The sequence below is a fragment of the Podarcis liolepis genome, assembly GCF_965112155.1.
Source record: "Podarcis liolepis genome assembly, chromosome: 1".
In the NCBI taxonomy this organism is placed as follows: domain Eukaryota; kingdom Metazoa; phylum Chordata; class Lepidosauria; order Squamata; family Lacertidae; genus Podarcis; species Podarcis liolepis.
This window is the reverse complement of record NC_139554.1, coordinates 127,352,186-127,364,262: the sequence shown is the minus strand read 5'-3', so window position 1 is coordinate 127,364,262 and position 12,077 is coordinate 127,352,186.

Sequence of the window (12,077 nt, the reverse complement as noted above, 5' to 3'; positions counted from 1 at the left end):
CAACCAATCAGAGGCAGATTTGTCACTCCCAGCAGTAGGTATAAAACCAGCAGGCCATTGGCCTGCGCTCAGGCCACCCAATTTCTCTCTCTCTTTTCCCTCTGGATTTGACTTTTCTTCTCCTACTCTCCCCCCCCACCTAATCTCAGTTGTTTTTTTTTTTGTTTTCTTTCTTTCCTTTACCACTCTTTCCTTCTTTCACTCTCTTCCAGATTGTGCAAAGTTTCCTCTTTCCTTCCAGCTCCTTTTGTCTCATGCTTTTACAGTGGTCAGCCGAAAAGGAGGAGGAGGATTTCTATATGGTAAATGCTTCAAAGTGGGGACTTCATCTGTGGTATGTCACAAATGGGAGCTGCAACCAAATGTTGCAGTGTGTTCTGCTGCTTCTGTTTAGAGTTCCAGCCAGCTCTTCCCTCCAAGTGTTTTACACAATCACGCACATACACACACACACACACACACACAGAGAGAGAGAGACACAGGGACGCCCCATTCCATAATGATAATTTTATTCTTTATACCCCACACAACTGACTGGGTTGCGCCAGCCACTCTGGCCGGCATCCATCATGTATAAAGACATAATAAAACCCTAGACGTGTTTTTAAAAAAACCCTTCACTGTACAGGATTGCCTTCAGACGGCTTGGGAGTCGGAGAACTCCATACCCCCCAACATTTCTCCATTGAAAATAGGGACACCCTGAGGAAAAGAGATTAACAGTAATTCTTCAAGTGGGTTTGGCTATGCGTGGGTTAATGGGTTAATTGGTGAGCTCTGAGGTGAAGGGGAGGGTCAGATGCCTTGTCAATCAAAGAATGCCTTGTCAACCAACCAGAGGCAGCTTTGCAAACCCAGCAGCCTTCTCAACCAACCAGAGGCCGTTTGTCAAAGAATGCCTCGTCAACCAACCAGAGGCAGCTTTGCAAACCCAGCAGCCTTGTCAACCAACCAGAGGCCGTTTGTCAATGCCAGCAGCCTTGTCAACCAATCAGAGGCAGATTTGTCACTCCCAGCAGTTGGTATAAAACCAGCAGGCCATTGGCCTGCGCTCAGGCCACCCAATTTCTCTCTCTCTTTTCCCTCTGGATTTGACTTTTCTTCTCCTCCTCTCTCCCCCCCCCCCACCTAATCTCAGTTTTTTTTTGTTTGTTTCCTTTATTTCCTTTACCACTCTTTCCTTCTTTCACTCTCTTCCAGATTGTGCAAAGTTTCCTCTTTCCTTCCAGCTCCTTTTGTCTCATGCTTTTACAGTGGTCAGCCGAAAAGGAGGAGGAGGATTTCTATATGGTAAATGCTTCAAAGTGGGGACTTCATCTGTGGTATGTCACAAATGGGACCTGCAACCAAATGTTGCAGTGTGTTCTGCTGCTTCTGTTTAGAGTTCCAGCCAGCTCTTCCCTCCAAGTGTATTACACAATCACGCACATACACACACACACACACAGAGAGAGAGAGACACAGGAACGCCCCATTCCATAATGATAATTTTATTCTTTATACCCCACACAACTGACTGGGTTGCGCCAGCCACTCTGGCCGGCATCCATCATGTATAAAGACATAATAAAACCCTAGACGTGTTTTAAAAAAACCCCTTCACTGTACAGGATTGCCTTCAGACGGCTTGGGAGTCGGAGAACTCCATACCCCCCAACATTTCTCCATTGAAAATAGGGACACCCTGAGGAAAAGAGATTAACAGTAATTCTTCAAGTGGGTTTGGCTATGTGTGGGTTAATGGGTTAATTGGTGAGCTCTGAGGTGAAGGGGAGGGTCAGATGCCTTGTCAATCAAAGAATGCCTTGTCAACCAACCAGAGGCAGCTTTGCAAACCCAGCAGCCTTCTCAACCAACCAGAGGCCGTTTGTCAAAGAATGCCTCGTCAACCAACCAGAGGCAGCTTTGCAAACCCAGCAGCCTTGTCAACCAACCAGAGGCCGTTTGTCAATGCCAGCAGCCTTGTCAACCAATCAGAGGCAGATTTGTCACTCCCAGCAGTTGGTATAAAACCAGCAGGCCATTGGCCTGCGCTCAGGCCACCCAATTTCTCTCTCTCTTTTCCCTCTGGATTTGACTTTTCTTCTCCTCCTCTCCCCCCCCCCACCTAATCTCAGTTTTTTTTTGTTTGTTTCCTTTATTTCCTTTACCACTCTTTCCTTCTTTCACTCTCTTCCAGATTGTGCAAAGTTTCCTCTTTCCTTCCAGCTCCTTTTGTCTCATGCTTTTACAGTGGTCAGCCGAAAAGGAGGAGGAGGATTTCTATATGGTAAATGATTCAAAGTGGGGACTTCATCTGTGGTATGTCACAAATGGGACCTGCAACCAAATGTTGCAGTGTGTTCTGCTGCTTCTGTTTAGAGTTCCAGCCAGCTCTTCCCTCCAAGTGTATTACACAATCACGCACATACACACACACACACACAGAGAGAGAGAGACACAGGAACGCCCCATTCCATAATGATAATTTTATTCTTTATACCCCACACAACTGACTGGGTTGCGCCAGCCACTCTGGCCGGCATCCATCATGTATAAAGACATAATAAAACCCTAGACGTGTTTTTAAAAAACCCCTTCACTGTACAGGATTGCCTTCAGACGGCTTGGGAGTCGGAGAACTCCATACCCCCCAACATTTCTCCATTGAAAATAGGGACACCCTGAGGAAAAGAGATTAACAGTAATTCTTCAAGTGGGTTTGGCTATGTGTGGGTTAATGGGTTAATTGGTGAGCTCTGAGGTGAAGGGGAGGGTCAGATGCCTTGTCAATCAAAGAATGCCTTGTCAACCAACCAGAGGCAGCTTTGCAAACCCAGCAGCCTTCTCAACCAACCAGAGGCCGTTTGTCAAAGAATGCCTCGTCAACCAACCAGAGGCAGCTTTGCAAACCCAGCAGCCTTGTCAACCAACCAGAGGCAGATTTGTCACTCCCAGCAGTAGGTATAAAACCAGCAGGCCATTGTCCTGCGCTCAGGCCATTGTCCTGCGTTCAGGCTACCCAATTTCTCTCTCTCTTTTCCCTCTGGATTTGACTTTTCTTCTCCTCCTCTCCCCCCCCACCTAATCTCAGTTTTTTTTTGTTTGTTTTCTTTATTTCCTTTACCACTCTTTCCTTCTTTCACTCTCTTCCAGATTGTGCAAAGTTTCCTCTTTCCTTCCAGCTCCTTTTGTCTCATGCTTTTACAGTGGTCAGCCGAAAAGGAGGAGGAGGATTTCTATATGGTAAATGCTTCAAAGTGGGGACTTCATCTGTTCTATGTCACAAATGGGACCTGCAACCAAATGTTGCAGTGTGTTCTGCTGCTTCTGTTTAGAGTTCCAGCCAGCTCTTCCCTCCAAGTGTATTACACAATCACGCACACACACACACACACACACACACACACACACAGAGAGAGAGAGAGAGACACAGGGACGCCCCATTCCATAATGATAATTTTATTCTTTATACCCCACACAACTGACTGGGTTGCGCCAGCCACTCTGGCCGGCATCCATCATGTATAAAGACATAATAAAACCCTAGACGTGTTTTAAAAAAACCCCTTCACTGTACAGGATTGCCTTCAGACGGCTTGGGAGTCGGAGAACTCCATACCCCCCAACATTTCTCCATTGAAAATAGGGACACCCTGAGGAAAAGAGATTAACAGTAATTCTTCAAGTGGGTTTGGCTATGCGTGGGTTAATGGGTTAATTGGTGAGCTCTGAGGTGAAGGGGAGGGTCAGATGCCTTGTCAATCAAAGAATGCCTTGTCAACCAACCAGAGGCAGCTTTGCAAACCCAGCAGCCTTCTCAACCAACCAGAGGCCGTTTGTCAAAGAATGCCTCGTCAACCAACCAGAGGCAGCTTTGCAAACCCAGCAGCCTTGTCAACCAACCAGAGGCCGTTTGTCAATGCCAGCAGCCTTCTCAACCAATCAGAGGCAGATTTGTCACTCCCAGCAGTAGGTATAAAACCAGCAGGCCATTGGCCTGCGCTCAGGCCACCCAATTTCTCTCTCTTTTCCCTCTGGATTTGACTTTTCTTCTCCTCCTCTCCCCCCCCCACCTAATCTCAGTTTTTTTTGTTTGTTTTCTTTATTTCCTTTACCACTCTTTCCTTCTTTCACTCTCTTCCAGATTGTGCAAAGTTTCCTCTTTCCTTCCAGCTCCTTTTGTCTCATGCTTTTACAGTGGTCAGCCGAAAAGGAGGAGGAGGATTTCTATATGGTAAATGCTTCAAAGTGGGGACTTCATCTGTGGTATGTCACAAATGGGACCTGCAACCAAATGTTGCAGTGTGTTCTGCTGCTTCTGTTTAGAGTTCCAGCCAGCTCTTCCCTCCAAGTGTATTACACAATCACGCACATACACACACACACACACAGAGAGAGAGAGAGACACAGGGACGCCCCATTCCATAATGATAATTTTATTCTTTATACCCCACACAACTGACTGGGTTGCGCCAGCCACTCTGGCCGGCATCCATCATGTATAAAGACATAATAAAACCCTAGACGTGTTTTAAAAAAACCCCTTCACTGTACAGGATTGCCTTCAGACGGCTTGGGAGTCGGAGAACTCCATACCCCCCAACATTTCTCCATTGAAAATAGGGACACCCTGAGGAAAAGAGATTAACAGTAATTCTTCAAGTGGGTTTGGCTATGCGTGGGTTAATGGGTTAATTGGTGAGCTCTGAGGTGAAGGGGAGGGTCAGATGCCTTGTCAATCAAAGAATGCCTTGTCAACCAACCAGAGGCAGCTTTGCAAACCCAGCAGCCTTCTCAACCAACCAGAGGCCGTTTGTCAAAGAATGCCTCGTCAACCAACCAGAGGCAGCTTTGCAAACCCAGCAGCCTTGTCAACCAACCAGAGGCCGTTTGTCAATGCCAGCAGCCTTCTCAACCAATCAGAGGCAGATTTGTCACTCCCAGCAGTAGGTATAAAACCAGCAGGCCATTGGCCTGCGCTCAGGCCACCCAATTTCTCTCTCTCTTTTCCCTCTGGATTTGACTTTTCTTCTCCTCCTCTCCCCCCCCCCACCTAATCTCATTTTTTTTTTGTTTTCTTTATTTCCTTTACCACTCTTTCCTTCTTTCACTCTCTTCCAGATTGTGCAAAGTTTCCTCTTTCCTTCCAGCTCCTTTTGTCTCATGCTTTTACAGTGGTCAGCCGAAAAGGAGGAGGAGGATTTCTATATGGTAAATGCTTCAAAGTGGGGACTTCATCTGTGGTATGTCACAAATGGGACCTGCAACCAAATGTTGCAGTGTGTTCTGCTGCTTCTGTTTAGAGTTCCAGCCAGCTCTTCCCTCCAAGTGTATTACACAATCACGCACATACACACACACACACACACACACACACACAGAGAGACACAGGGACGCCCCATTCCATAATGATAATTTTATTCTTTATACCCCACACAACTGACTGGGTTGCGCCAGCCACTCTGGCCGGCATCCATCATGTATAAAGACATAATAAAACCCTAGACGTGTTTTAAAAAAACCCCTTCACTGTACAGGATTGCCTTCAGACGGCTTGGGAGTCGGAGAACTCCATACCCCCCAACATTTCTCCATTGAAAATAGGGACACCCTGAGGAAAAGAGATTAACAGTAATTCTTCAAGTGGGTTTGGCTATGCGTGGGTTAATGGGTTAATTGGTGAGCTCTGAGGTGAAGGGGAGGGTCAGATGCCTTGTCAATCAAAGAATGCCTTGTCAACCAACCAGAGGCAGCTTTGCAAACCCAGCAGCCTTCTCAACCAACCAGAGGCCGTTTGTCAAAGAATGCCTCGTCAACCAACCAGAGGCAGCTTTGCAAACCCAGCAGCCTTGTCAACCAACCAGAGGCAGATTTGTCACTCCCAGCAGTAGGTATAAAACCAGCAGGCCATTGTCCTGCGCTCAGGCCATTGTCCTGCGTTCAGGCTACCCAATTTCTCTCTCTCTTTTCCCTCTGGATTTGACTTTTCTTCTCCTCCTCTCCCCCCCCACCTAATCTCAGTTTTTTTTTGTTTGTTTTCTTTATTTCCTTTACCACTCTTTCCTTCTTTCACTCTCTTCCAGATTGTGCAAAGTTTCCTCTTTCCTTCCAGCTCCTTTTGTCTCATGCTTTTACAGTGGTCAGCCGAAAAGGAGGAGGAGGATTTCTATATGGTAAATGCTTCAAAGTGGGGACTTCATCTGTTCTATGTCACAAATGGGACCTGCAACCAAATGTTGCAGTGTGTTCTGCTGCTTCTGTTTAGAGTTCCAGCCAGCTCTTCCCTCCAAGTGTATTACACAATCACGCACACACACACACACACACACACACACACACACAGAGAGAGAGAGAGAGACACAGGGACGCCCCATTCCATAATGATAATTTTATTCTTTATACCCCACACAACTGACTGGGTTGCGCCAGCCACTCTGGCCGGCATCCATCATGTATAAAGACATAATAAAACCCTAGACGTGTTTTAAAAAAACCCCTTCACTGTACAGGATTGCCTTCAGACGGCTTGGGAGTCGGAGAACTCCATACCCCCCAACATTTCTCCATTGAAAATAGGGACACCCTGAGGAAAAGAGATTAACAGTAATTCTTCAAGTGGGTTTGGCTATGCGTGGGTTAATGGGTTAATTGGTGAGCTCTGAGGTGAAGGGGAGGGTCAGATGCCTTGTCAATCAAAGAATGCCTTGTCAACCAACCAGAGGCAGCTTTGCAAACCCAGCAGCCTTCTCAACCAACCAGAGGCCGTTTGTCAAAGAATGCCTCGTCAACCAACCAGAGGCAGCTTTGCAAACCCAGCAGCCTTGTCAACCAACCAGAGGCCGTTTGTCAATGCCAGCAGCCTTCTCAACCAATCAGAGGCAGATTTGTCACTCCCAGCAGTAGGTATAAAACCAGCAGGCCATTGGCCTGCGCTCAGGCCACCCAATTTCTCTCTCTTTTCCCTCTGGATTTGACTTTTCTTCTCCTCCTCTCCCCCCCCCACCTAATCTCAGTTTTTTTTGTTTGTTTTCTTTATTTCCTTTACCACTCTTTCCTTCTTTCACTCTCTTCCAGATTGTGCAAAGTTTCCTCTTTCCTTCCAGCTCCTTTTGTCTCATGCTTTTACAGTGGTCAGCCGAAAAGGAGGAGGAGGATTTCTATATGGTAAATGCTTCAAAGTGGGGACTTCATCTGTGGTATGTCACAAATGGGACCTGCAACCAAATGTTGCAGTGTGTTCTGCTGCTTCTGTTTAGAGTTCCAGCCAGCTCTTCCCTCCAAGTGTATTACACAATCACGCACATACACACACACACACACAGAGAGAGAGAGAGACACAGGGACGCCCCATTCCATAATGATAATTTTATTCTTTATACCCCACACAACTGACTGGGTTGCGCCAGCCACTCTGGCCGGCATCCATCATGTATAAAGACATAATAAAACCCTAGACGTGTTTTAAAAAAACCCCTTCACTGTACAGGATTGCCTTCAGACGGCTTGGGAGTCGGAGAACTCCATACCCCCCAACATTTCTCCATTGAAAATAGGGACACCCTGAGGAAAAGAGATTAACAGTAATTCTTCAAGTGGGTTTGGCTATGCGTGGGTTAATGGGTTAATTGGTGAGCTCTGAGGTGAAGGGGAGGGTCAGATGCCTTGTCAATCAAAGAATGCCTTGTCAACCAACCAGAGGCAGCTTTGCAAACCCAGCAGCCTTCTCAACCAACCAGAGGCCGTTTGTCAAAGAATGCCTCGTCAACCAACCAGAGGCAGCTTTGCAAACCCAGCAGCCTTGTCAACCAACCAGAGGCCGTTTGTCAATGCCAGCAGCCTTCTCAACCAATCAGAGGCAGATTTGTCACTCCCAGCAGTAGGTATAAAACCAGCAGGCCATTGGCCTGCGCTCAGGCCACCCAATTTCTCTCTCTCTTTTCCCTCTGGATTTGACTTTTCTTCTCCTCCTCTCCCCCCCCCCACCTAATCTCATTTTTTTTTTGTTTTCTTTATTTCCTTTACCACTCTTTCCTTCTTTCACTCTCTTCCAGATTGTGCAAAGTTTCCTCTTTCCTTCCAGCTCCTTTTGTCTCATGCTTTTACAGTGGTCAGCCGAAAAGGAGGAGGAGGATTTCTATATGGTAAATGCTTCAAAGTGGGGACTTCATCTGTGGTATGTCACAAATGGGACCTGCAACCAAATGTTGCAGTGTGTTCTGCTGCTTCTGTTTAGAGTTCCAGCCAGCTCTTCCCTCCAAGTGTATTACACAATCACGCACATACACACACACACACACACACACACACACACAGAGAGACACAGGGACGCCCCATTCCATAATGATAATTTTATTCTTTATACCCCACACAACTGACTGGGTTGCGCCAGCCACTCTGGCCGGCATCCATCATGTATAAAGACATAATAAAACCCTAGACGTGTTTTAAAAAAACCCCTTCACTGTACAGGATTGCCTTCAGACGGCTTGGGAGTCGGAGAACTCCATACCCCCCAACATTTCTCCATTGAAAATAGGGACACCCTGAGGAAAAGAGATTAACAGTAATTCTTCAAGTGGGTTTGGCTATGCGTGGGTTAATGGGTTAATTGGTGAGCTCTGAGGTGAAGGGGAGGGTCAGATGCCTTGTCAATCAAAGAATGCCTTGTCAACCAACCAGAGGCAGCTTTGCAAACCCAGCAGCCTTCTCAACCAACCAGAGGCCGTTTGTCAAAGAATGCCTCGTCAACCAACCAGAGGCAGCTTTGCAAACCCAGCAGCCTTGTTAACCAACCAGAGGCCGTTTGTCAATGCCAGCAGCCTTCTCAACCAATCAGAGGCAGATTTGTCACTCCCAGCAGTAGGTATAAAACCAGCAGGCCATTGGCCTGCGCTCAGGCCACCCAATTTCTCTCTCTCTTTTCCCTCTGGATTTGACTTTTCTTCTCCTCCTCTCCCCCCCCACCTAATCTCATTTTTTTTTTGTTTTCTTTATTTCCTTTACCACTCTTTCCTTCTTTCACTCTCTTCCAGATTGTGCAAAGTTTCCTCTTTCCTTCCAGCTCCTTTTGTCTCATGCTTTTACAGTGGTCAGCCGAAAAGGAGGAGGAGGATTTCTATATGGTAAATGCTTCAAAGTGGGGACTTCATCTGTGGTATGTCACAAATGGGACCTGCAACCAAATGTTGCAGTGTGTTCTGCTGCTTCTGTTTAGAGTTCCAGCCAGCTCTTCCCTCCAAGTGTATTACACAATCACGCACATACACACACACACACACAGAGAGACACAGGGACGCCCCATTCCATAATGATAATTTTATTCTTTATACCCCACACAACTGACTGGGTTGCGCCAGCCACTCTGGCCGGCATCCATCATGTATAAAGACATAATAAAACCCTAGACGTGTTTTAAAAAAACCCCTTCACTGTACAGGATTGCCTTCAGACGGCTTGGGAGTCGGAGAACTCCATACCCCCCAACATTTCTCCATTGAAAATAGGGACACCCTGAGGAAAAGAGATTAACAGTAATTCTTCAAGTGGGTTTGGCTATGCGTGGGTTAATGGGATAATTGGTGAGCTCTGAGGTGAAGGGGAGGGTCAGATGCCTTGTCAATCAAAGAATGCCTTGTCAACCAACCAGAGGCAGCTTTGCAAACCCAGCAGCCTTCTCAACCAACCAGAGGCCGTTTGTCAAAGAATGCCTCGTCAACCAACCAGAGGCAGCTTTGCAAACCCAGCAGCCTTGTCAACCAACCAGAGGCCGTTTGTCAATGCCAGCAGCCTTCTCAACCAATCAGAGGCAGATTTGTCACTCCCAGCAGTAGGTATAAAACCAGCAGGCCATTGGCCTGCGCTCAGGCCACCCAATTTCTCTCTCTCTTTTCCCTCTGGATTTGACTTTTCTTCTCCTCCTCTCCCCCCCCCCCACCTAATCTCATTTTTTTTTTTGTTTTCTTTATTTCCTTTACCACTCTTTCCTTCTTTCACTCTCTTCCAGATTGTGCAAAGTTTCCTCTTTCCTTCCAGCTCCTTTTGTCTCATGCTTTTACAGTGGTCAGCCGAAAAGGAGGAGGAGGATTTCTATATGGTAAATGCTTCAAAGTGGGGACTTCATCTGTGGTATGTCACAAATGGGACCTGCAACCAAATGTTGCAGTGTGTTCTGCTGCTTCTGTTTAGAGTTCCAGCCAGCTCTTCCCTCCAAGTGTATTACACAATCACGCACATACACACACACACACACAGAGAGAGAGACACAGGGACGCCCCATTCCATAATGATAATTTTATTCTTTATACCCTACACAAAACTGACTGGGTTGCGCCAGCCACTCTGGCCGGCATCCATCATGTATAAAGACATAATAAAACCCTAGACGTGTTTTAAAAAAACCCCTTCACTGTACAGGATTGCCTTCAGACGGCTTGGGAGTCGGAGAACTCCATACCCCCCAACATTTCTCCATTGAAAATAGGGACACCCTGAGGAAAAGAGATTAACAGTAATTCTTCAAGTGGGTTTGGCTATGCGTGGGTTAATGGGTTAATTGGTGAGCTCTGAGGTGAAGGGGAGGGTCAGATGCCTTGTCAATCAAAGAATGCCTTGTCAACCAACCAGAGGCAGCTTTGCAAACCCAGCAGCCTTCTCAACCAACCAGAGGCCGTTTGTCAAAGAATGCCTCGTCAACCAACCAGAGGCAGCTTTGCAAACCCAGCAGCCTTGTCAACCAACCAGAGGCCGTTTGTCAATGCCAGCAGCCTTCTCAACCAATCAGAGGCAGATTTGTCACTCCCAGCAGTAGGTATAAAACCAGCAGGCCATTGGCCTGCGCTCAGGCCACCCAATTTCTCTCTCTCTTTTCCCTCTGGATTTGACTTTTCTTCTCCTCCTCTCCCCCCCCACCTAATCTCATTTTTTTTTTTTTTGTTTTCTTTATTTCCTTTACCACTCTTTCCTTCTTTCACTCTCTTCCAGATTGTGCAAAGTTTCCTCTTTCCTTCCAGCTCCTTTTGTCTCATGCTTTTACAGTGGTCAGCCGAAAAGGAGGAGGAGGATTTCTATATGGTAAATGCTTCAAAGTGGGGACTTCATCTGTGGTATGTCACAAATGGGACCTGCAACCAAATGTTGCAGTGTGTTCTGCTGCTTCTGTTTAGAGTTCCAGCCAGCTCTTCCCTCCAAGTGTATTACACAATCACGCACATACACACACACACACACACACAGAGAGAGACACAGGGACGCCCCATTCCATAATGATAATTTTATTCTTTATACCCCACACAACTGACTGGGTTGCGCCAGCCACTCTGGCCGGCATCCATCATGTATAAAGACATAATAAAACCCTAGACGTGTTTTAAAAAAACCCCTTCACTGTACAGGATTGCCTTCAGACGGCTTGGGAGTCGGAGAACTCCATACCCCCCAACATTTCTCCATTGAAAATAGGGACACCCTGAGGAAAAGAGATTAACAGTAATTCTTCAAGTGGGTTTGGCTATGCGTGGGTTAATGGGTTAATTGGTGAGCTCTGAGGTGAAGGGTAGGGTCAGATGCCTTGTCAATCAAAGAATGCCTTGTCAACCAACCAGAGGCAGCTTTGCAAACCCAGCAGCCTTCTCAACCAACCAGAGGCCGTTTGTCAAAGAATGCCTCGTCAACCAACCAGAGGCAGCTTTGCAAACCCAGCAGCCTTGTCAACCAACCAGAGGCCGTTTGTCAATGCCAGCAGCCTTCTCAACCAATCAGAGGCAGATTTGTCACTCCCAGCAGTAGGTATAAAACCAGCAGGCCATTGGCCTGCGCTCAGGCCACCCAATTTCTCTCTCTCTTTTCCCTCTGGATTTGACTTTTCTTCTCCTCCTCTCCCCCCCCACCTAATCTCATTTTTTTTTTTTTTGTTTTCTTTATTTCCTTTACCACTCTTTCCTTCTTTCACTCTCTTCCAGATTGTGCAAAGTTTCCTCTTTCCTTCCAGCTCCTTTTGTCTCATGCTTTTACAGTGGTCAGCCGAAAAGGAGGAGGAGGATTTCTATATGGTAAATGCTTCAAAGTGGGGACTTCATCTGTGGTATGTCACAAATGGG